This window comes from Triticum dicoccoides, chromosome 3A, assembly GCF_002162155.2.
Source record: "Triticum dicoccoides isolate Atlit2015 ecotype Zavitan chromosome 3A, WEW_v2.0, whole genome shotgun sequence".
NCBI lineage: Eukaryota > Viridiplantae > Streptophyta > Magnoliopsida > Poales > Poaceae > Triticum > Triticum dicoccoides.
In genome coordinates, this window is record NC_041384.1 from 310,394,098 (window position 1) to 310,420,301 (window position 26,204).

Here is a 26,204-nt window from a genome sequence, read left to right on the forward strand (position 1 = left end):
GTCGGCCGGATATTGCGCCGCAGCGGCGCAACGAAGAGGGCGGCGGCACGGGAGGAAGATGGAGACCCGGGCGGCGGCGGAGGAGCCCCGGCCGCGGGGGCTCGTAGCGGGCCGAGCGGGCTGGCGTGGCTGCGGGTGGCGGCGCGCCACATGGCGGCCCCCGGTTGGCTGCAGTCGGCAGCGGGCTAGGAGGCTCCAAATTGAGCACGGTTTTCGGGCGCGCGATCGTGACCGAACGCTCTAGATGATGGAGAGGGTTCAGGTGGGTTTTGGGCCAAATTGGAAGGGTGTTGGGCTGCAACACTCATGAGGCCTTTTCGGTCCCTCGGTTAACCGTTGGAGTATCAAACGAACTCCAAATGGTACGAAACTTGACAAGCGGTCTACCGGTAGTAAACCAAGGCCGCATGGCAAGTCTCGGTCCAATCCGGAAATGTTTAACCCCCACACCCGAAAAGAGGTAGAAAGGACCACCGGAGGAGATAGGACCGCCGGAATGCAAAACGGACAACGGGGAAAATGCTCGGATGCATGAGATGAACGCGTATGCAAATGAAATGCACATGATGACATGATATGAGATGCATGACAAAGGCACAAACACACGGAGACAAAAACCCGACACCGAGGAAAATAAAATAACTTAGGCCGGAAACAGCAAGAGTTGGGATACAGATAAGGTAAATTACATCCGGGGTGTTACAAGCCCGCACCCCCCTTGCGTGCGCGTCCGAAACTTCCCCGAACGCGACCCGCTCAGTCATCACCATTGGATTCGGATCATCTCCAAACATCACTAAAATATCTTTCATTTCTTATTTGGAGTTGCCTAGTCTATTTTTCTCAACCGCCCAATATTAGATTCCAATTTCCTTAAGGAAAGGCATGGAACACTTTCCTAGTAAGAAAATTAAATTACCTCATGAATCTATTATGAGAGCCACTTATGGATTGCATACCAAAGATGACAATACCTAGATCTATTCTTGTTTTTATGCCTAGCTAGGGGCGTTAAACGATAGCGCTTGTTGGGAGGAAACCCAATTTTATTTTTGTTCTTTGCTTTGTGCTCCTGTTTAGTAATAAATAATTTATTTAGCTTCTGTTATGATTGTGTTTTTATGTTTTAATTAGTGTTTGTGCCAAGTAAAGCCTTTAGGATCTTCTTGGGTGATTATTGTTTGATCTTGCTGATAAAAACAAAAAGTACGCGCTCGTGAAAAATAATTTTCATTTTCTACCAGAGAGAGATAAAATACCAATTCGAACTGCAATAGATCAATATACAAATTATTCTGGTCATCCTAATTTTTCAGAATTTTTGGAGTTACAGAAGTATTCGAAACCTGTAGATTGCTACAGACTGTTCTGTTTTTGACAGATTCCGTTTTTCATGTGTTGTTTGCTTATTTTGATGCATCTATGGCTAGTATCGAGGGGTATGAATGATACGTCTCCAATGTATCTATAATTTTTGATTGCTCCATGCTATATTATCTACTGTTTTGGACTATACTGGGCTTTATTTTCCACTTTTATATTATTTTTGGGACTAACCTATTAACCGGAGGCCCAGCCCATAATTGCTGTTTTTTGCCTATTTCAGTGTTTCGAAGAAACGGAATATCAAACGGAGTTCAAACGGAATAAAACCTTTGGGAACGTGATTTTCTCACCAAACGTGATCCAGGAGCCTTGGACCCTACTCCAAGGAACAAAAGAGGCGGTCACGAGGGTGGGGCGCACGCCCCCCTAGGACGCGTCCCGCTGCCTCGTGGGCCCCTCGGAGCTCCACCGACGTACTTCCTCCTCCTATATATACCTACGTACCCCCGAACGATCAGAAGAGGAGCCAAAAACCTAATTCCACCGCCGCAACTTTCTGTATCCACGAGATCCCATCTTGGGGCCTGTTCCGGAGCTCCGCCGGAAGAGGGCCATCATCACGGAGGGCTTCTACATCATCATAGCCTCTCCGATGAAGTGTGAGTAGTTTACCTCGGACCTTCGGGTCCATAGTTAGTAGCTAGATGGCTTCTTCTCTCTCTTTGGATCTCAATACAAAGTTCTCCCCCTCTCTTGTGGAGATCTATTCGATGTAATCTTCTTTTTGCGGTGTGTTTGTTGAGACCGATGAATTGTGGGTTTATGATCAAGTCTATCTATGAATAATATTTGAATCTTCTCTAAAATCTTTTATGTATGATTGGTTATCTTTGCAAGTCTCTTCGAATTATCCGTTTGGTTTGGCCAACTAGATTGGTAGTTCTTGCCATGGGAGAAGTGCTTAGCTTTGGGTTCGATCTTGCGGTGTCCTTTCCCAGTGACAGAAGGGGCAGCAAGGCACGTATTGCATCGTTGCCATCGAGGATAACAAGATGGGGTTTATTTCATATTGCATGAATTTATCTCTCTACATCATGTCATCTTGCTTAAAGCGTTACTCTGTTTTTAACCTAATACTCTAGATGCATGCTGGATAGCGGTCGATGAATGGAGTAGTAGTAGTAGATGTAGAATCATTTCGGTCTACTTGTCACAGACGTGATGCCTATATACATGATCATGCCTAGATATTCTCATAACTATGATCAATTCTGTCAATTGCTCAACAGTAATTTGTTCACCCACCGTAGAATACTTATGCTCTTGAGAGAAGCCACTAGTGAAACCTATGGCCCCCGGGTCTATTCTCATCATATTAATCTCCATCACTTTAATCTTGCTTTGCTTTTACTTTTACTTTGCATCTTTATACCAAAAATACCAAAAATATTATATCTATCAGATCTCACTCTCGACCATGAAGGGACTGAAAACCCCTAATTGCGTTGGTTGCGAGTAGCTATCGTTTTGTGCAGGTACGAGGGACTTGGGCGTGGCCTCCTATTGGATTGATACCTTGGTTCTCAAAAACTGAGGGAAATACTTATGCTACTTTGCTGCATCATCCCTTCCTCTTTGGGGAAAACCAACGCAAGCTCAAGAGGTAGCAAGAAGGATTTGTGGCGCCGTTGCCGGGGAGTCTACGCAAAAAGTCAACATACCAAGTACCCATCACAATCCCTATCTCTCGCATTACATTATTTGCCATTTGCCTCTCGTTTTCCTCTCCCCCCACTTCACCCTTGACGTTTTATTCGTCCTCTCCCTCTCTATTTGCCTCTTTTGCCCGTTTACTCTTGTTTTCCCATGTGTTAGATTGCTTGTTTGTCGCAATGGATCAACCGAGATTTGGCGATCTTCACCTTAAAAGGTTAGAGGAGATCGAAAACAACGTTAGGAAGTTTATGGTTTTGCAATTTGAGCATAATAATTTCTTTGGAAACGAGCTTAAGGAACAAATTTTTTTATGAGTTACATGAATAAAGAGCTTGATGATATGTCTAAAGAATTTGATGGTATAAGATCCCAAATTGCTCGTCTAGGAAAGATGACAGTTGAAATTTCGGATATGCAAGCCACCTTAGTCAATAAGATGGCCGCTAAACCGAATTCCTATGAAAATCAAGATGAAGATCTAAAAGTTATTGATGTGTCTCCTATTAAATCTTTGTTTTGCAATATGAATCTTGATGAAACTGAATATGATCTTCCTTTACCTAGAAGGCGTTCTAAAAATTCGGAGTATTTAGACCTTTATGATGAAATTGATAAAAGTGGGATTGAAAGAAATAAAAATCTAGATGTTGCTAAACCCACTATATTGGATTTCAAGGAATTTAATTATGAAAGTTGCTCTTTAATTGATTGTATTTCCTTGTTGCAATCCGTGCTAAATTCTCCACATGCTTATAGTCAAAATAAAGCCTTCGCTGAACATATTGTTGATGCCTTGATGCAATCTTATGAAGAAAAACTTGAGTTGAAAGTTTCTATCCCTAGAAAACTCTATGATGAGTGGGAACCAACTATTAGAATTAAAATTAAAGGTCATGAGTTTTATGCTTTGTGTGATTTGGGTTCTAGTGTCTCCACTATCCCCAAAACTTTGTGTGATTTACTAGATTTCTGCAATTTTGATGATTGCTCTCTAAACTTGCATCTTGCGGATTCTACTATTAAGAAACCTATGGGAAGGATTAATGATGTTCTTATTATTGCAAATAGAAATTATGTGCCTGTATATTTCATTGTTCTTGATATAGATTGTAATCCTTCTTGCCCTATTATTCTTGGTAGACCTTTCCTTAGAACGGTTGGTGCGATTATTGATATGAAGGAAGGGAATATTAGATTTCAATTTCCATTAAAAAGGTCATGGAAAACTTTCCAAGAAAGAAAATAAAATTTCCATATTAAACTATCATGAGAGCCACTTATGGATTGCCTACCAAAGATGGCAATACCTAGATCTATTCTTACTTGTTATGCCTAGCTTGGGGCGTTAAACGATAGCGCTTGTTGGGAGGCAACCCAATTTTATTTTTATCCCTTGATTTTTGCTCCTGTTTAGTAATAAATAAATTATATAGCCTCTGTTTTGGTTGTGTTTTTTGTGTTTAATTAGTGTTTGTTCCAAATAGAACTGTTGGGAAGACTTGGGGAAAGTCTTGCTGAACTTGCTGTAAAAAACAGAAACTTTAGCGCTCATGAGAACTGCTGTCATTTTTATTTGGAGAGTGATATTTAGTTAATTATTTTTGCAGATGATTAATAGATAAATTTCTGACGTCCATCAGGTTATTTTACAATTTTTGGGGTTCAAGATCTTGCGCTAGCTGCAGATTACTACAGACTGTTCTGTTTTTGACAGATTCTGTTTTTCGTGTGTTGTTTGCTTGTTTTGATGAATCTATGGCTAGTAAAATAGTTTATAATACATAGAGAAGTTGGAATACAGTAGGTTTAACACCAATATAAATAAATAATGAGTTCATTACAGTACCTTGAAGTGGTCTTTTGTTTTCTTTCGCTAACGGAGCTCACGAGTTTTCTACCTGAAGTTTTGTGTTGTGAAGTTTTCAAGTTTTGGGTAAGGATTTGATGGATTATGGAACAAGGAGTGGCAAGAGCCTAAGCTTGGGGATTCCCATGGCACCCCCAAGATAATCTAAGGACACCTAAAATCCAAAGCTTGGGGATGCCCCAGAAGACATCCCCTCTTTCGTCTACTTCTATCGGTAACTTTACTTGGAGCTATATTTTTATTCACCAACATGATATGTGTTTTGCTTGGAGCGTCTTGTATTATTTGTGTCTTTGTTTGTTAGTGTGCCACAATCATCCTTGCTGTACACACCTTTTGAGAGAGCCATACATGAATTAAAATTTGATAGAATACTCTATATGCTTCACTTATATCTTTTGAGCTAAGTAGTTTTGCTCTATGTGCTTCACTTATATCTTTTGAGCTAAGTAGTTTTGCTCTATGTGCTTCACTTATATCTTTTGAGCTATGTAATTTTGCTCTCTCCGCTTCACTTAGATCTTTTAGAGAACGGTTGTGGATTTGTTTAAAAAACCTTTTGATCTCTCATGCTTCACTTAAATTATTTTGAGAGTCTCTTAATAGCAAGGCAATTTGCTTAATAATAATATGCTTGGTATTCAAGATTTGTGAAACTTTCTTTTGAGTGTGTTGAATACTAAGAAAAGATTGAAGCATGATAATTGTTTTGAGATATGGAGGTGATAATGTTAAAGTCATGCTAGTTGAGTAGTTGTGAATTTAAAGAATACTTGTGTTGAACCTTGTGATTCCCGTAGCATGCACGTATGGTGAACCGTTATGTGATGAAGTCGGAGCATGATTTATTTATTGATTGTCTTCCTTATGAGTGGTGGTCGGGGACGAGCGATGGTATTTTCCTACCAATCTATCCCCCTAGGAGCATGCACGTAATACTTTGCTTTGATAACTTCTAGATTTTTGCAATAAGTATATGATTTCTTTATGACTAATGTTGAGTCCATGGATTATACGCACTCTCACCCTTCCACCTTTGCTAGCCTCTCTAATACCGCGCACCTTTCGCCGGTATCATACACCCACCATATACCTTCCTCAAAACAGCCACCATACCTACCTATTATGGCATTTCCATAGCCATTCCGAGATATATTGCCATGCAACTTTCCACCGTTCCGTTTATTATGACACACTCCATCATTGTCATATTGCATATCTCGGTACACCGCCAGAGGCATTCATATAGAGTCATATTTTGTTCTAAGTATCGAGTTGTAATTGTTGAGTTGTAAGAAAAATAAAAGTGTGATGATCATCATTATTAGAGCATTGTCCCAGTGAGGAAAGAATGATGGAGACTATGATTCCCCTAGAAGTCAGGATGAGACTCAGGACGAAAAATAAAAAAAGGGAGGCCAAAGAAGCCCAAATAAAAAAAGAGGCCATAAAAAAGAGGCCATAAAAAAAGAGAAAAGGCCCAAATAAAAAAATGAGAGAAAAAGAGAGAAGGGACAATGTTACTATCCTTTTGCCACACTTGTGCTTCAAAGTAGCACCATGCTCTTCATAGTAGAGAGTCTCTCATGTTATCACTTTCATATACTAGTGGGAATCTTTCATTATAGAACTTGGCTTGTATATTCCAATGATGGGCTTCCCCAAATTTCCCTAGGTCTTCATGAGCAAGCAAGTTGGATTCACACCCACTTAGTTTCTTTTTGAGCTTTCATATACTTATAGCTCTAGTGCATCCGTTGCATGGCAATCCCTACTCACTCACATTGATATCTATTGATGGGCATCTCCATAGCCCGTTGATACGCCTAGTTGATGTGAGACTATCTTCCCCTCTTTTTGTCTTCTCCACAACCACCATTCTATTCCACCTATAGTGCTATATCCATGGCTCATGCTCATGTATTGCATGAAGATTGAAAAAGTTTTGAAAAAGTTAGAGTATGAAACAATTGCTTGGCTTGTCATCGGGGTTGTGCATGATTTAAATATTTTGTGTGGTGAAGATAGAGCATAGCCAGACTATATGACTTTGTAGGGATAACTTTCTTTGGCCATGTTATTTTGAGAAGACATAATTGCTTTGTTGGTATGCTTGAAGTATTATTATTTTTATGTCAATATAAACTTTTGTCTTGAATCTTTCTAATCTGAATATTCATATCACAATTAAGAAGATTTGCATTGAAATTATGCCAAGTAGCACTCCGCATCAAAAATTCTCTTTTTATCATTTACCTACTCGAGGACGAGCAGGAATTAAGCTTGGGGATGCCTGATACGTCTCCAATGTATCTATAATTTTTAATTGCTCCATGCTATATTATCTTCTGTTTTGGACTATATTGGGCTTTATTTTCCACTTTTATATTATTTTTGGGACTAACCTATTAACCGGAGGCCCAGCCCAGAATTGCTGTTTTTTGCCTATTTCAGTGTTTCAAAGAAACGGAATATCAAATGGAGTCCAAACAGAATAAAACCTTCGGGAACGTGATTTTCTCACCGAACGTGATCCAGGAGACTTGGACCCTACTCCATGGAACGAAAGAGGCAGTGACGAGGGTGGGGGGCGCACCCCCCTAGGGCGCGCCCCCTGCCTCCTGGGCCCCTCGGAGCTCCATCGACGTACTTCCTCCTCCTATATATACCTACGTACCCCCAAACGATCAGAACAGGAGCCAAAAACCTAATTCCACAGCCGCAACTTTCTGTATCCATGAGATCCCATCTTGGGGCCTGTTCCGGAGCTCCGCCGGAAGAGGGCCGTCATCACGAGGGCTTCTACATCATCATAGCCTCTCCGATGAAGTGTGAGTAGTTTACCTCAGACCTTCGGGTCCATAGTTAGTAGCTAGATGGCTTCTTCTCTCTCTTTGCATCTCAATACAAAGTTCTCCCCCTCTCTTGTGGAGATCTATTCGATGTAATCTTCTTTTTGCGGTCTGTTTGTTGAGACCGATGAATTGTGGGTTTATGATCAAGTCTATCTATGAATAATATTTGAATCTTCTCTGAATCCTTTTATGTATGATTGGTTATCTTTGCAAGTCTCTTTGAATTATCCGTTTGGTTTGGCCAACTAGATTGGTAGTTCTTGCCATGGGAGAAGTGCTTAGCTTTGGGTTCGATCTTGTGGTGTCCTTTCCTAGTGACAGAAGGGGCAGCAAGGCACATATTGCATCGTTGCCATCGAGGATAACAAGATGGGGTTTATTTCATATTGCATGAATTTATCTCTCTACATCATGTCATCTTGCTTAAAGCGTTACTCTATTTTTAACTTAATACTCTAGATGCATGCTGGATAGCGGTCGATGAGTGGAGTAATAGTAGTAGATGCAGAATCGTTTCAGTCTACTTATCACGGACGTGATGCCTATATACATGATCATGCCTAGATATTCTCATAACTTTGCTCAATTCTGTCAATTGCTCAACAGTAATTTGTTCACTCACCGTAGAATACTTATGCTCTTGAGAGAAGCCACTAGTGAAACCTATGCCCCCCGGGTCTATTCTCATCATATTAATCTCCATCACTTTAATCTTGCTTTGCTTTTTTTTACTTTGCTTTTACTATTACTTTGCATCTTTATACCAAAAATACCAAAAATATTATATCTATCAGATCTCACTCTCGTAAGTGACCGTGAAGGGATTGACAACCCCTAATCGCGTTGGTTGCGAGTATCTATCATTTTGTGTAGGTACGAGGGACTTGAGCGTGGCCTCCTACTGGATTGATTATAGTACTTGGCTTGTATATTCCAATGATGGGCTTCCTCAAAATGCCCTAGGTCTTTGTGAGCAAGCGAGTTGGATCCACACCCACTTAGTTTATTTCTGAGCTTTCATACACTTATAGCTCTACTGCATCCGTTGCATGGAAATCCCTACTCACTCACATTGATATCTATTGATGGGCATCTCCATAGCCCGTTGATATGCCTAGTTCATGTGAGACTATCTTCTCCTTTTTGTCTTCTCCACAGCCACCATTCTATTCCACCTATAGTGCTATGTCCATGGCTCATGCTCATGTATTGCATGAAGATTGAAAAAGTTTGAAAACATCAAAAGTATGAAACAATTGCTTGGCTTGTCATTGGGGTTGTGCATGATTAAATATTTTGTGTGATGAAGATAGAGCATAGCCAGACTATATGATTTTGTAGGGATAACTTTCTTGGGCCATGTTATTTTGAGAAGACATGATTACTTTGTTAGTATGCTTGAAGTATTATTATTTTTATGTCAATATTAAACTTTTGTCTTGAATCTTTTGGATCTAAACATTCATGCCACAATAAATAAAATTACATTGATAATTATGATAGGTAGCATTCCACATCAAAAATTCTGTTTTTATCATTTACCTACTCAAGGACGAGCAGGAATTAAGCTTGGGGATGCTTGATACGTCTCCAACGTATCTATAATTTTTGATTGTTCTATGCTATTATACTATCTGTTTTGGATGTTTAATGGGCTTTAATACGCTCTTCTATATTATTTTTGGGACTAACCTATTAACCGGAGGCCTAGTGCCAGTTTCAGTTTTTTTGCCTATTTTAGAGCTTTGCAGAAAAGGAATACCAAACGAAGTCCAAATGGAATGAAACCTTCGCGATGATCTTTCTTGGACCGAAAGCAAACCAGAAGACTTGGAGTTGAAGTCTGGAACGCCACGAGGCAGGAGGGAGCGCCCAGGGGGCAGGCGTGCCCCCCACCCTCGTGGGCCCCTCGTAGCTCCACCGACGTACTTCTTCCGCCTATATATGCTCTTATACCCTAGAAACATCACACAGAGCCACGAAACCACTTTTCCACTGCCACAACCTTCTGTACCCGTGAGATCCCATCTGGGGGCCTTTTCCGGCGATCTGCCGAAGGGGGAATCGATCACGGAGGGCTTCTACATCAACACCACAGCCTCTCCGATGAAGCGTGAGTAGTTTACCACAGACCTTTGGGTCCATAGTTATTAGCTAGATGGCTTCTTCTTTCTCTTTGATTCTCAATACAAAGTTCTCCTAGATGTTCTTGGAGATCTATTTGATGTAATACTCTTTTGCGGTGTGTTTGCCGAGATCCGATGAATTGTGGGTTTATTAACAAGATTATCTATGAATATTATTTGGTTCTTTTCGGAATTCTTATATGCATGATTTGATATCTTTGCAAGTCTCTTCGAATTATCGGTTTAGTTTGGCCTACTAGATTGATCTTTCTTGCAATGAGAGAAGTGCTTAGCTTTGGGTTCAATCTTGCGGTGTCCTTTCCCAATGACAGTAGGGGCAGCAAGACACGTATTGTATTGTTGCCATCGAGGATAAAAAGATAGGGTTTATATCATATTGCTTGAGTTTATTCCTCTACATCATGTCATCTTGCTTAAAGCATTACTCTATTCTTATGAACTTAATACTCTAGATGCATGCTGGATAGCGGTCGATGCGTGGAGTAATAATAGTAGATGCAGAATCGTTTCGATCTACTTGACCCAGAAGTGATGCCTATATTCATGATCATTGCCTTAGATATCTTCATAACTATGGGCTTTTCTAACAATTGCTCGGCAGTAATTTGTTCACCCACCGTAATACATGCTATCTTGAGAGAAGCCACTAGTGAAACCTATGGCCCCCGGGTCTCTTTCTTATTATATTGCATCTCTTTTATTTACATCACATCTCATTTACTATTTTGCAATCTTTACTTTCCAATCTATATAACAAAAATACCAAAAATATTTATTTTACTATCTCTATCAGATCTTACTTTTGCAAGTGACCGTGAAGGGATTGACAACCCCTTTATCGCGTTGGTTGTGAGGTTCTTGATTGTTTGTGCAGGTACTAGGTGAATTGTGCGTTGTCTCCTACTGGATTGATACCTTGGTTCTCAAAAACTGAGGGAAATACTTACGCTACTTTGCTGCATCACCCTTTCCTCTTCAAGGTAAAACCAATGCATGCTCAAGAGGTAGCACCCGTCGGCACCTAAGGTCTCTTAATCAACCCCCCAGGCCAGTGCTCCTCATGAGTGTTGATCCACCTACCTAGCAGTCGGCGGTGCCACCTCGGGGCAACTCGATGGTATTTTGGTTATCGTCCACTTTGCATAGACGGTGTTGTCCCGAGAATGAGATACGCACGGCTTCTATCGGGGTATCGACGCACCAGGTGGTCTTGCTGGTTTTGTTTTACCATTGTTGAAATGTCTTGTGCACCGAGATTCTGAGTCTGATCGGAGGGTCCCGAGATGGAGGATTGTCTCCGCGGATTGTGAGCTTGTCATGGGTTAAGTTGGGACACCCCTACAGGGTTTAAACTTTCGAGAGCCGTGCCCGCGGTTATGAGGCAGATGGGAATTTGTTAATATCCGTTTGTAGTGGTCTTGAACTAAACTCAATTAAAATACACCAACCGCGTGTATAACTGTGACTGTCTCTTTTCGAGTGAGTCGATAAGAGAACAAGGTTTGGGTTATGTTTGAACGTAAGTAGTTCAGGATCACTTCTTGATCATTACTAGTTTGCGACCGTTGCGTAGTTTCTCATCTTACTCTTGTACTCATAAATTAGTCACCGTACCCTTTAAGCTTTGCTAGTCTTGATACCCATGGTAATGGGATTGCTGAGTCCTCCTGGCTCACAGATTACTACAACAACAGTTGCAGGTACAGGTAATGCGATGCTATGACATGAGAGCGGTGCTTGCTTGTTTGGAGTTCTTCCGCTTCTTCTTCTTTGATCAAGGGATAGGTTCCCGGGTCGGGGAGCCTGGGATTAGCAGGGTGGATGTCATTCTTCTTTTTTGTTTGTTTTCATCCATAGTCAGATCCCGCTCTTCTGTATGATGATTGCTATGTATTGATGTTGTACCTTGTGGCAAGTGTAAGCCTTTATCTTGTATTTTCTCATCTATTCAGTACATGGTATGTTGTAATGATATCCACCTTCCTAAGTGCTCGAAATGCGGTTGTTCCCCAATCATGAATTCATCACGTGATTGGGATAGAATCGTATCTTGGGCACCACAAGTTGGTATCAGAGCCTTACCGACCTTAGGAGCCCCCTTGATTGATCGAACCATTGCTGTTGTTGAGTCTAGAAAAAAACTATTTTGAGTCTAGCTATATATCGGGGAGTAGGAATTCTTTTTACTCCTTATCCCCTTCGTCGCTCTGGTGAGGACTCGTGACATAGGTGTTTTCCCACTCTTCCATCCTTTTTCACTCAATTTTTTAGGAACACACGAGTATTGTTGGATCATTGCGATATCATTGTGACGGGGATTCTGTCTTGGTGCCTCCTGACATTTAGGGGTTGTGGCAGTGTCCCGGGGAGTTGAGCTCCAAGGTGTTTTTGTCATAGTGCTTATCGTTTCAGTTCCGAAATACCAGAGGATGCCGACATCGAAAACGCTTTTATACTCTTCGTGGTGACAGTAGTTTGACGACACCCATTGCCGGGGAGAGCGATTAGATGTGTTGCCACATCTAGTATATCAGATGTTTTCGAAGGTCTGAGGTACACGATTTCTGAGGTTTTCTTGGTTATGTGTTGATGGATGGATACAGTTGGAGTGTAGGATTGGTTAGTTGTGTGAGATATTTGTGCCTCCCTGTATCCCCAACATCAGATTGCATAACCAGAAAGTTTCGGGAGTTTATAGGTGGGAATTCAATTATCCCGTAGGATATCTTTCCAAAAGACACATGATACGATATGTGGTCTATCATATGTTTGTTCCTATCCTTTGTTTTGTTTTGAGTTGTGGTATTCGAGTTGCTTCAATGTCAAGTGTTGATTCCATACCTTTTCCTAAGCGGTGTTCTCATATTTCTATGGGAGTACTAATCCTTCTTGATCATCGAGATTGTCATGTCAATCCTTTTCAACCGGTGTGCTTCTCTTCAAGTTAATCATATCCTTTCAATTTCTGCTAGGTCAATTATCAGTTCTTCGCAATGGTGTTTGTTTCATCCGTCCCAAGTTGCCTTTGTTTTCCCGCCCTCCCACCCTTTTTCTTCAAGGACTCAAGATATCTTAATCAAGTATCCATTTTATTCATGTGAAGGCTCTTCATTCTTTTCCTTCAATATTCTTACCCGGTGAATCTCATGAAGATGCTAAGGAAGCTTCAAGTTTATCATTCGTCATTCTCTTTTCTTCCCCGGTGGGCCAAATTCAAGCTTTCGGTGTTTATCATATCCCTTTCCTCCTTTCAAATGCCTTCTCATGTCGGTGCACCTCTTAATCATCCACCTCTCGCTATTCATTTGTTCTAGAGTGCTGAAGATATCTCAGAAGATTCATGTATCCACTCAAGATCCGTTCAAGCTATTTTGAGGTTGTTATCTCATTTAAGTCATTCAAATCAACCGGTGCAATCTCTATTCAAATATCATTTCAACGGTGTTTCTTGTGAGTGGGCCCTAACCCACAGGTCTTTTCCCAGGATCTTACCTGGCTCTTCTAATTTTTCGGAGTTATTCCCAAATTCTTTTCAAGGTGTGACGTAAGAATGGATTCCATCAGTCATATGCCTCCTTCAAGATCGCTTTCAAAATCTCTTCCTCTTTGGCTCAACCTTTCTATTCTTCATTCTGGAGTGCCTCAACAATTCTTGGTGGTGTTTCTCGTCATCATTTTCAGCTTCTGAAGACCGAGGAAGAGTTTCTCTCAAATCTTGGTCCGTTCTCTTGAAGATTGTGGTTCAAGCTTGTTGCTATCCTCTCAAATTGTTTCGATCGACATAAATTCTTTTCATACCCATCCGAAGCATTTCATGAGTTCTTTCGGTTCTTGATTCTCCGGAGGCCATCATTTCCGAAGATTTATTCGTTCTCAACTTTCTTCCCTCGTTTCCCCAATCTTACCGGTGCATCGTTCAAGTATTCTTTAGTCAGCTCGTGACCTCTTCGTTCTCTCAAGCATCTTCGTTCATCCTCTAATTCTTCCCGGTGATTCACTCTCTTTTCTTCGTTCTTTTAAATTCTTACAATGGTTCGTTCAAGATTCCTTTTCCTTTGTTACCATATCAATTCATTCGTTCTTTCCGAAATCATACCGGTGGTTCGTTGAAGATTTTCCCAAGTTTGCGCTATATCTCTCCTTAATCCTTCTCAACGAGAATAAGTAGTATGCCAAATCCATTGCTTGTCATCAATTTAATTTGATGAAGGATAAACATACAATAAATCTTATTCTTCTTTTCCTCAAGGTGATTTAATTCCTTATTCCAGAGTTGTTCATGATATCAATTCTCGGTTCCATGTTGTTCATCTTTCTTGTTTGGATTTCAAAGCTTTCTCATTTCAAAGCTCCATCTAACTCATTGCAAGGCTTAAATCTTATTCTTTTCATCCTTCACTTCTTTCTCATCATCCTTTTATTACCAGAGTTCTCACGAAGGCTCAACATGGTGGTTCATCAAATATTTCATTCCTTCTTCTAGTGTTTGTCAACATCCTTGTTGGAGGAGATCAAGCATTCTTCATCATGCATTCTGAAATGCAATTCTTTCTACATTATCTTTTGAGGTGGTGTTATGTCATTCTTCACAATTTCTGTTTGTGTTGCATGATTCAAAAATTAGCAAGAGTGAGATAATTTAAACCCATCAATCTCTTTGTTGGATTTATCTTGGGTGATATTTCACCTACAACCTTCCCTAAAGAATGTTGCTCTTTGTGGTGATTATATATGATCCAAGTTTTCTCCTTATCACCTCGGTGGAAGAAGTTTTCTATCTTTTCTAGCTCTCAATCAAATCTTTTTTCCCGTGAGTGGAAGGTTGTCACCTCATAATTTTGAGATGTTTTCCATAAGCCCACAACAAGCTTATCCTTTCGTTGTTGATAATCCAACAAATCTGTTCTAGCATTTCCTGTAAGCGAGCTCTTTCAAGATCTTGTTTTCCTCCATTCATTACATTCCATTATTTCATTTCTTCCAGAGGCATTGTGATGTTGCTCTCTTCGTCCCATCATCTTGTTTTGTCAAGATCATGTTCTTTTATTGCTTATCCATTTAACCGGAGTGTTGTGTCTATCATTCCTCTTTTAACCAGAGTCTCATCCAAGTTCTTTCATTTTGCCAAGTTCATATTCTATGCCTTCCATTTCCAACCGGAGTGTTGTCGTAATCGATCTTTATCGTTCCTTGTACATCTCGTTTCAACTGGAGTGCTTGCATGTACTTCTTGTCCATTGTAACCCTTTTATTATGTCTTTCAACCTACAAGGTTCTTGTAATGTTCCTTATTTCTCTTTTCTACCGGAGTGTTTCAACTTCGTTCATCTCAATTGTATTCTTTCTTTCAAGTTGTTTATCCTCTCAAGGGTCGTGGTTTCACTCGTCTGTGGAAGAAGCAACTTAGTTTTACCTCTTCTCTTCCTCTTTCGTTTGTCATCCCTAGATCTTGGGGCGAGATCTCTTGTAAGCAGAGGAGAGTTCTGACGACCCAAGACCGGCCCTCCAGACGCCTTCCATGTTCTTTGTTGTCGCCGTGTGTTTTATTTGTTTGTTGCATTCATCATGTCATCATGAGCATTGCATTCACATGTTTTCTTAAAGCTTGCATCCATTCGCAATTGTCGCTTCTCCTTGTTGTTTTTGTTGTCCGTTCCGAGACCAACCATGTTTTTGATTCCCTCTTGTCAAACCACCTAACCTCTCTTGATAGTCCGCACCCCCCCTCGCGTGGGTGTCCAACACTTCCCCGAACGCGACCCGCTCAGTCATCACCATTGGATTCAGATCATCTCCAAACATCCCTAAAATATCTTTCATTTCTTATTTGGACTTGCCTAGTCTATTTTTCTCAACCGCACGATTTTGATCGGAGGGTCCAAATACCCCTAACTCTAGCCCACCTAGTACTATATATAGCAGTCCGAACATAAAACCTTGGAAGATGTCCCATCCACCCCCTCACCCGCTGCCGCCACACTCTTCCTCAGGATCCCTCCCGATCCTTTTCCACCCAACCTGATGGCTCCGACCACCTCCCTGGATTTGCGCCGCTGACCAACCACAGCCCCCTCAATCCACCTCCTATGCTCGATCCCGAGGGGGATCATGAGCAGCTCGCCGCCGGCTGCAAGCAGCAGCACCACCAGGACCCCTTTGTCCCCGTTCTCCCCTTACTTCCCCGTCTGTCGCCCGCCCCGAAGCTCCACCCGTCAAGCCGCTCCGACCTGCAGGTCCTCCGCACCGCATCCCCTCTCCGCTTCTTGTTTCCTTTTCTCTTGCTGCTGCCCCTGATCGCGTTGTCGCTGTGTTATTCTACAAGGGCTTCACCACTGAGCCGGAGCTCAGGAAGTGCTCCTCCGCCGCTGCTGTTTCGCCGGAGCAACGGTGCCTCGGATCCGCCCCCTCATCCACCTGTCATCCTCATCTCCGGGCTCCCCTGCAACTTCTGCTGCCACCTGCTTCCTCACATGCGAGACGAACGAGCGCTTCGTCCTGCTCGATCCTGCTGCGCACAGTGACCGCGCGCGCACGCACCCATCTGCGCCAAGCCAACCGGCCTGTAGCCGCTGACCTTGCTAGTGAGCATTCAGTCGCCCTGTCACGTCCCCGCCATCTTCCTCATTGTCTCCTTATTCTTCACTTATCCGTTTTCTTCTCTAAATTCCCTCTGTCTTCGTTCTTCAGGCAACAGCTGACGTCCTGGATGCCAACCGCCAAGTCGTCGCCTTCCTCCGCTGCGCCCGAGCCCCGCTGCCTCCTCTGCTTTCCGAGCGCCACCGCAACAGCAGATTGAAGGAAATATGCCCTAGAGGCAATAATAAAGTTGTTATTTATATTTCCTTATATCATGATAAATGTTTATTATTCATGCTAGAATTGTATTAGCCAGAAACTTAGTACATGTGTGAATACATAGACAAACAGAGTGTCACTAGTTTGCCTCTACTTGACTAGCTCGTTGAATCAATGATGGTTATGTTTCCTAACCATAGACATGAGTTGTCATTTGATTAACGGGATCACATCATTAGAGAATGATGTGATTGACTTGACCCATCCGTTAGCTTAGCACAATGATCATTTAGTTTGTTGCTATTGCTTTCTCCATAACTATACATGTTCCTATGACTATGAGATCATGCTGTCGGATTTCGGGTTACGACAAAACCCTTGAGGTTCGAACACTGGGGTGCGCACGGAGATCTCCCCCCTCTCAAGCTCGCACCCTCAATGATCTCACGACCTAGCTTGACAGACCCAAAGAACACAAGACACAAGATTTATACTGGTTTGGGCCACCGTTGTGGTGTAATACCCTACTCTAGTGTGGTGTGGTGGATTGCCTCTTGGGCTAAGGATGAACAGTTACATGGGAAGAGCAGCCTCCCGAGGAGAGGTGTTCTTTTGCTCGGTGAGCTTGTGTGGTTGAGGATGATCTCTCTCTCTCCTTCAGACCCGTCTCCTCTTTCTATGGTGGCTAGTCCTATTTATAGTGGCCTTGGTCCTCTTCCCAAATATTGAGCGGGAAGGGATCCCACAACGGCCAAATTCGAAGGGGGGCAACTAGTACAAGTCGTCTTGACAAAAGTAGTCTTCGCCCGTGTAACGCCCCGCGACCGATGTGCCAGGTGTCGTCCAGTTATTCGCTGTTGTTGTCGTGTCATTGATTGAGTGTCATGCATTCCATATCATGTCATCATGCGCATTTCATTTGCATATGTGTTCGTCTTATGCATCCGAGCATTTTCCCCGTTGTCCGTTTTGCATTCCGACGCTCCGTTCTCCTCCGGTGGTCATTTCTACCCTCTTCTCGTGTGTGGGGATTAAACATTTCCGGATTGGACCGCGTCTTGCCAAGCAGCCTTGGTTTACTACCGGTAGACCGCCTGTCAAGTTTCGTACCATTTGGAATTCGTTTGATACTCCAACGGTTAACCGAGGGACCGAAAAGGCCTCGTGTGTGTTGCAGCCCAACACCCCTCCAAAGTGGCCCAAAACCCACCTAAACCTGATCCATCTTCTCGGTCGTTCGATCACGATCGCGTGGCCGAAATCCGCACCTCATTTGGACTCTCCTAGCTCCCTCTACCTATAAATATGTGTCTCCCTCCGAATTTCCGCGCAGACGAAACCCAAAGAATTTCCCCGCACGCCGCCGGACGTGTCCGCTCGCCTGGCCACCTCACTCCGGCCAATCGCCGGCTGCCACCTCAGCGCCGCCGCCTCCCTCCACCTATCCCGCGCCGCCACGTCACTGCGCCCCGCCTCCTCTCTCTCCCCGCGCCGCCGCGGCCCTGCGGGCCCGAGGCAGGCCCGCCCGGGCCCGATCTTCTCCGCCGCCGCTCGGTCGCGCGCCCGAGGCACGCGCCGCCCGTCTCCGGCCGCTGTGCGCCATGCCCCGCCGCCGTCCTTTGTTGCATTTGGGGTTCTTCTTTTATTTTGGTTCCGTAGTCGGACCTTGATTGTATCTAGATGATGTAATGCTTTATTCCTGTAATTGTGTGAAGTGGCGATTGTAAGCCAACTATGTATCTCTTTTCCCTTATTGTATTACATGGGTTGTGTGAAGATTACCTCACTTGCGACATTGCTTTCAATGCGGTTATGCCTCTAAGTCGTGCTTCGACACGTGGGAGATATAGCCGCATCGAGGGCATTACAGTCCGCCAAAGGCTCTGGTGGTGATGCCGTCTTGGGCTCCACGGTGACCTCCGTCCCGCCATCCTGCTGGTCTCGGTCTTGTTGCACCGATATGGAAACCTTTGCCTAATGCCTTGGAATTCCTCGCCTACTCTTGCCTCCTTAGCACCAAAGAGGAAACAAGGACACTGTGCTCGCTGGCGCCCGCCTGGTCTTGATCATCATGGCTTACACCATTGGGACCTCACGAGGTTCGCCTTGCCTTGATCTCTCCGCCCCTCGCATGCCAGCCTGGTGAGGCCGCCCCTGAGGAGGTCTTGCATCATCTGCCTCACGAGGCTTGGCCCCTCGCGAGGGTCTTGGGTGTTTGCTGGTGAAGATGGGCCGTACGGGGCCGCTGAAGGAGCCATGTCGCGGGCCGCAGGCAGCCAAGTCTGGGGGCCCCCGTTCCCAGAACACCGACAGTAGCCCCTGGGCCCAAGGCGCGCTCGGGCTTGGCTTCAAGGCGAAGCCAAAGGGGCAAGTGCGGAGCGCCGTGGGCCCCAATAGCCTGCGGACTTGGCTGACGCGTGGCAAGTGATGGGACGTGGGTGGCCCCGCTTCCCCAAGCAGCCTTGAAATCCGCCTGGCTAGGCGGCCACGAGATCCTACACAGTTATCTCCTCATTGCTGGCAACACACTCCCTGACTTCTTTGCTTCCTCGTACCTCTGCTTCCTCTTCCAATCCAACTCGAGCTCTGCCCTAATTGCCATGGTGGCAAACCGGATGTAAAAAGGGAAGAAGCCCTTTTCCTCAGCCAACTCAGCTCTGAACGCCGAGCCCGCCGTTGGCCGGTCGCGGGTGCTCAACCGGGAGGCCATGGACAAGGTCCATCTTGCGCTTGCTACCAGCTTCAACGAATGGGGAGGGACTATGGCCTGGCCTGCATCCTGAGCGTCCATCGATAGGACAACCACCGAGGTCCCGTTCTTCGTCGATGCTCTATGGAATGGCCTGGTTTCTCCCTTCTCCGATTTCTTCGATGTTGTGCTTTCTCATTACCAGATCCATATGTTGCACCTTGATCCCCAATCTGTTTCCCTTCTTGCCATCTTCGCCTTTGTCTGCGAGGCCATGGTGGGCATTGCCCCTTTTGTGGCCCTCTTGCACCTGATCAACCCCCGACAGTGCTCTGGGTGCGTGAGTTTCCAGGCCGTGGCAGCGACGGCCGGCTCGGCGATTGATTTTGATCTCCCGTCGTCCACAGGCGAGTTTCGGTTGCGGTGGGTGTATGTCGATGTCGGAGTACTTAGCCCCCTGCTCCCGCCTCCATCGTCGCCTGCCATCCCCAGCTCCGGCTGGGGTCATGTGGAGCTCGCGGGATCCCGTCTCACCTTCGTCTGGCTCCGGCTGAGGAGGCTGAAGGATCTCGATGTGACCGCGCCCAGGGTGATGAAGGAGTTCCTCCGACGCTGCATCGCCCCACTCCAGGGCTATTCCCAGCCGATGTGGGCCTTGACCGGCGATCAGGACCGCATGAGGCTTCAGGCGTCGGGGCTTCCGACTGAGGCATGAAGGACGGTGCTCGAGGTCTTGGCCGGCGATCGCTCGCCGGGCGACTTGCCGCACGTGGGTTGTTGCTTGTACGACTGCTTGAACAAGGTGGAGTTCGCGGGGCAGATGTCCTCCTTCGACGAGTGGGGGCTGCCCCCAGTTGGCCTTGTGGGGGCCTCGTGAGAACCCTGTTGTCGTGGTTCCTCCTCCCACTACCGGCGCCGAGCTTGCCCCAGGAGTGGACGCAGGGGGCAAGCACCGCTAGAGGCCGGAGGCGCGGGCGCCGAGGTGTCGATGCTGCCTGGGGCTCCCGAGGCGTCATCCTCAGGAACCCGTGCTTCCTGCCCTAGGGTGGTAGCTGAGGAGGTGACACAGTTTTCTGTTCCTGAGGCCGAAGCTCCAGAGGCCTCGGCAGGTTGTCGTGAGGCGGAGTCCGATAGCTCTCCTCAGCATGGCATTCCTGAGGTCGTCTCCTTGGGTGCTTCGTCGAGCGCGCTCCGTGCTGGTCGCCATGTGCAACGCTTGGGCCGGTTCCACGTGGACTTCACGGCGCTCCGTAAGTGGAAGGGGTCTCCAAGCTGCAGCAGTGGCACCATCCGGCCGTTGAGACATAGGAAGTACATCGCCGTAGATGAGTAAGTACCTTATCTCTATAATTCCTCGAGTGCCGCTTCCCTTCCTGACGGTGGTTCTCCAGGATCCCATCTTCCAAGGCCGTGAAGCCCCTAGTGATGCAACCTCCTCCTTCCTCGAGTCTTCCGCTGGCCTTGAGCGTCCCAAGCTGGCACGCTGCCCTCGCCACATGGTCAGCCGGAGAGGCAGGTGCGCCGGCTTGGCGCCTTGAGCCCGCGCTCCTGCCGTCTCTTCTTCGTGGCCTCGTCGGGGGTGTGACGAGCATGCCAAGGTCTCCTCCTCTGGTTATGGATGGCGACTAGATGGCTTCAGTCTTGGTCCCTTCTTCGAGCGGTGAGCCTCATCGCAATCGGGCTCCTGCTGAAGCCCAGTCGGCGTTTGGAGGGGCGCCAGCCCCCAGCCCTCTGCAGGAAAGGGGCGAGCCGCTTCGGGTCCCATCGACGGCCCCAACTATGGAGGGCGGAGCCGGCTGCACGCTCAAAGCTGCACATGAAAGGAGCATCGTCCGCCACGAGCTCTTCCAGGAGGCGATGGGCGCGATGAACCGGCTTGGCGGGGAGCTCGCGGATGTAGACGCGCGCCTCAAGGCCGAGGTTCTTCGGCTGGTGGAGGAGTGGCATAAGCTAAAGGTAGCCATCAACCTTGGGCGCCACCAACGCGAGCTTGATAATGCGAAGGCCGAGGCATCTCTCGCGACCTCGCGTGAAGCTTCCACCCGTGCTTTGGAAGAAGCTCGGGAAGCTGATCGACGTCGCGAGATCGTAGAGAAGCGCGCGTGGGAGCTTCAAGCCTGGAGTGCTTCCCTAGAGCAGCAAGTGGAGGCGTGCAAGGGCACCTTAGCGTCGTTGAGGGGGATGCCTATCAAGGAGGAAAAGATCCTAAGGCGCGGGGAGGCGCTGGCGCTGGAAGCCACAGAGCGCAGCCTTGAGCTCGAGCGGTTGGAGACGAGGGAGTGCCAGGTTGCCCAAGCTGAGGACGTTGTCGGCGCGCGCGAAGCCAAGGACCAAGAGGAAGTCGATCGCCGAGCGGCCAAGGCTCACGTGGACCTTGTGGGCAGGTACGACCTGAAGTTGAAGCTTGTGGAAGCCGAGGCTGTGGGCAGGACCAAGGCCCTCAGGTCAGGGCTGGATGAAGCTGAACGTTGCGAGAAAGCCGTTGTAGCCGCCCTGTCTTCAATGCAAGCCGATCTGGCCTCCGCACGTGCCGAGCTATCTTCTCTTCAGCAGCGGGTCGCCGGAGCCGAATCCTCCGTGTAGCGGGGCAGGGAGGAAGCGCTTTGGCGGCGGACACTGGAGCGCGAGCATGCCCCCATGCTCCAAAAACTCAGGATCAGAGCAAACACGGTGCTGGGCGCCGTCTATGATGAGAACGCGCCTCATCCCCACTTGGACGACTACGCCAGTCACCTCCTTTTCTTCACCGATGTGGTGACGCGCTTGGAGAATCGATCCAAGAGGGCTCGCGTGCTTGTCGAGGAGAGGAGCCGCGACCTGCTCAAGCATGTGTTCTCCCGTGTCTTCAGCCATCTCCAGAACACATACCCCAACTTTGAGTTCGACGCCGCCATTGCCCCTGTGCCCCAGGCCATCTGGGACGACCTGTCGCGCTGGGTTGAGGACAATGTGGACGCCCTAGTTAGGGCCTTCACCTCCGAGGATGACGCGGTGGTGATCACTGCGGACGAAGGTGTCGTGGTGGACAATGGCGAGGGCGGCACCGGTGATGGCGACGATGATGCCGGTGATGATGACGGAGACTCGGCGATGGTGACAGCGACGCCAGTAATGCGTCTAAGGGCGACCCGAAGGACACGGTGAGCGATGTGTCTTATTGAACCCGCGCTTCCTTGTCGTTGGCCCTGCATATGAAAGATCGGGCATGACCCTGAGGGTTGTAAGAGAATTTTGGGAGGGGAAGCCCCTCATGTAAACAGATTATTGCTTTTGTTATTTAGGCTAGGCTAAAGATGTGTTTCCATGAATCCGCGAGTCCTGCCGTGAGCCTACTACTACAGTTTACCTTTGTCCGGGTCAGTTCTGGACCGGGCCACGAGGTCTTGAGTTCCGGAGGAGCCTCTCGATCCGCCCAAGGGGGGCCTCATGAGAAGCTAGCATTTAGCCGTGGAAGGATGTGTGCGTAGCACGCACGTTCCGTGCCCAGCCCCCACTCGCGAGGAGCTCTCGAGGGGGGGGGGGGTAGCAGAGGTGAACCCCGAACCAGGGCAAGGAGCCAAACCGCAAGAAATAGCACGAACGAGAAAAGACACCCCCCGCACTTATCAACGAAAATTCAGCTTCAACTTAAATCCAAAGCCATAAAACAGGGCTACAAAAAGAGAGATTAAAAGCAAATGGTCGCGTCCAGCACCTAGTCTAGTCTTCTTGTCTTCTCACCAACACGGAGCTAAGTGCTGCCACTAGTCGTGGGAGGGAGCCCCCGAGGCCCGAGGGCGGCACTTCTGAGACTCCGGGGCGTGTACGACCCCACTCATTATTATGTGGGAGTGTCACGAGCGAAGATCTTCACAGGCGCGAGCCTTACTTCATATCGCCAGACGAGGGCCCCGCCTTGCACCACCCTCGACCACCACCGGGGGTGACCGGTAACCAGGACCACACCAGGGGCAAAGGGGACGCGAGCGGTGCCCTCAGTGACCACAGGTCCTCTGCTAGGGGAAGGCTCGCCGGCACCTCCCCGGTAGAGGGCCTACCTCCGGGTGATGTCTTCATCCGTGCGATGTGGGGAGGGGCCTTGCTCCCAACTCCTCCCTGGCAGCCCCCAGTGTGCTCCCCCTGGCGGAAGGGGGGCCGCCGAGCTGGGGCCGCCATCCACCACGGTGACATGATCCTCTTGCGACCCATGGTTAGCGTAAGCTTGCTCCTGAGAGATTAGTGGTACCCTGTAATTGTTGTTGTTGGCATGGTTGGCGAGGCTTCCGAGAGGCTCCTGGAAGGCCCCAATTTCTACTGCCTCCTCCTCCCAGCTCGCCTCGAGGAACAAGTTGGGGTCGTCTTCCAGCGTGTACTCCTGATCCATCATGCGGGGTACGTAGGCCTCCGAGGCTGCCGCCTCGAAGACCTCCCCATAGTGCCCCATGCTCCATGTCGCTCGGCCCAGCGCACCACCCTGAGGATGGTAGGGCGGCATCTCGCCGGGGCCGTAGGCGGTGACGCTCGTACCTGCGCTCGTTGGAGGTGGCAGGGGTGCGATTGGGCGTCCGGTGTCGTTTGCCACACTAGTGTTGATGGAGCTCAAAGGCACGCCTGGGGGTGCGCGAGCGCGGCGAGGCCCACCATGCGATCCCGCCGCGGCCTGAGGTGTAAGCATGGAGTAGAAGGGAGGCGCTCCCGAGGCCGCAACATCTAGTAGCTTGGCGACGCGCTCCAGCAGCGCATCCCGGCCGCTCTCCATCAGCCGGCATCGCAGCAGCTCGCGGGCCACCGTGAGCGCGGCCCTCATGTTTGCTTGTTCCCGTCGGGTGTGCGGTGCCGTGGCTACGGCGTGGCTTGAAGCCCTTGCAGCTGCCCGTACTTGGCGTGGAATAAGGGTGGATGGTGTTTGACCGCGCCGCCCGCGCCCCGCAGCGCTTGGTGGTGCGCGTGCTGCCTGAGGCGCAGGGTTGAGGTCTTCTTGGGCAGGCGGGGCTGCCTGGGCCGGCCAGGCTCCCCACCGCTCGGCGTTGGCCCTCGGGTCGCCGGACATTGGAGCTGCGGAGTGTCGGTGGATTGACTGGCGAAAGGAAGACTCCGACGCACCCCTACCTAGCGCACCAACTGTCGGATTTCGGGTTTCTGCAAAACCCTTGAGGTTCAAACACTGGGGTGCACACAAAGATCTCCCCCCTCTCAAGCTCGCACACTCAACGATCTCACAACCTAGCTTGATGGACCCAAAGAACACAAGACACAAGATTTATACTGGTTCGGGCCACCGTTGTGGTGTAATACCCTACTCGAGTGTGGTGTGGTGGATTGCCTCTTGGGCTGCGGATGAACAATTACAAGGGAAGAATAGCCTCTTGAGGAGAGGTGTTCTTGTGCTCGGTGAGCTTGTGTGGTTAAGGATGATCTGTCTCTCTCCATCAGACCCGTCGCCTCTTTCTATGGTGGCTACTCCTATTTATAGTGGCCTTGGTCCTCTTCCCAAATATTGAGCGGGAAGGGATCCCACAATGGCCAAATTCGAAGGGGGACAACTAGTACAAGTCGTCCTAACAAAAGTAGTCTTCGCCTGCCAAAGGCTCTGGTGGTGACGCCATCTTGGGGTCCACGGTGACCTCTGTCCTGCTGTCCTGCTGGTCTCGGTCTTGTTGCACCGATATGGAAACCTTTGCCTGATGCCTTAGAAATCCTCGCCCGCACTTGCCTCCTTAGCACCAAAGAGGAAACAAGGACACTATGCTCGCTGGCGCCCGTCTGGTATTGATCGTCATGGCTTACGCCATTGGGACCTCGCGAGGTTCGCCTTGCCTTGATCTCTTCGCCCCTCGCGAGCCACCCTGGTGAGGCCGCCCCTGAGGAGGTCTTGCATCGTCCACCTCACGAGGCTTGGCCCCTCACGAGAGTCTTGGGTGTTTGCTGGTGAACATGGGCCATACGAGGCCGCTGAAGGAGCCACGCCGCAGGCCGTAGGCAGGCAAGTCTGGGGGCCCCCGTTCCCAGAACGCCGACACATGCAACTCCCGAATACCAGAGGAACACTTTGTGTGCTACCACACGTCACAACGTAACTGGGTGATTATAAAGGTGCTCTACAGGTGTCTCCGATGGTGTTTGTTGAGTTGGCATGGATCAAGATTGGGATTTGTCACTCTGATTGTCGAAGAGGTATCTCTCGGCCCTCTCGGTAATGTACATCACTATAAGCCTTGCAAGCAATGTAGCTAATGAGTTAGTTACGGGATGTAGCATTACGGAATGAGTAAAGAGACTTGCCGGTAATGAGATTGAACTAGGTATTGAGATACCGACGATCGGATCTCGGGCAAGTAACATACCGAGGACAAAGGGAACAACGTATATCGTTATGCGGTTTGACCGATAAAGATCTTCGTAGAATATGTAGGAACCAATATGAGCATCCAGGTTCCGCTATTGGTTATTGACCGGAGACATGTCTCGGTCATGTCTACATAGTTCTTGAACCCGTAGGGTCCGCATGCTTAACATTCGGTGACGATCGATATTATGAGTTTATGTCTTTTGATGTACCGAAGGTAGTTCGGAGTCCCGGATTTGATCACGGACATGACGAGGAGTCTCAAAATGGTCGAGACGTAAAGATCGATATATTGGACGACTATGTTTGGACATCGGAAGGGTTCCGAGTGAAGTTCAGGCATATACTGGAGTACCAGGGGGTTACTAGAACCCCCCGGGGAGTTTAATGGGCCTTATGGGCCTTAGAGAAAGAGCAAGGGGCTGCCAGGGTAGGCCGCACGCCCCTCCCCCTCTGGTCCGAATTGGACTAGGAAGGGGGGGGG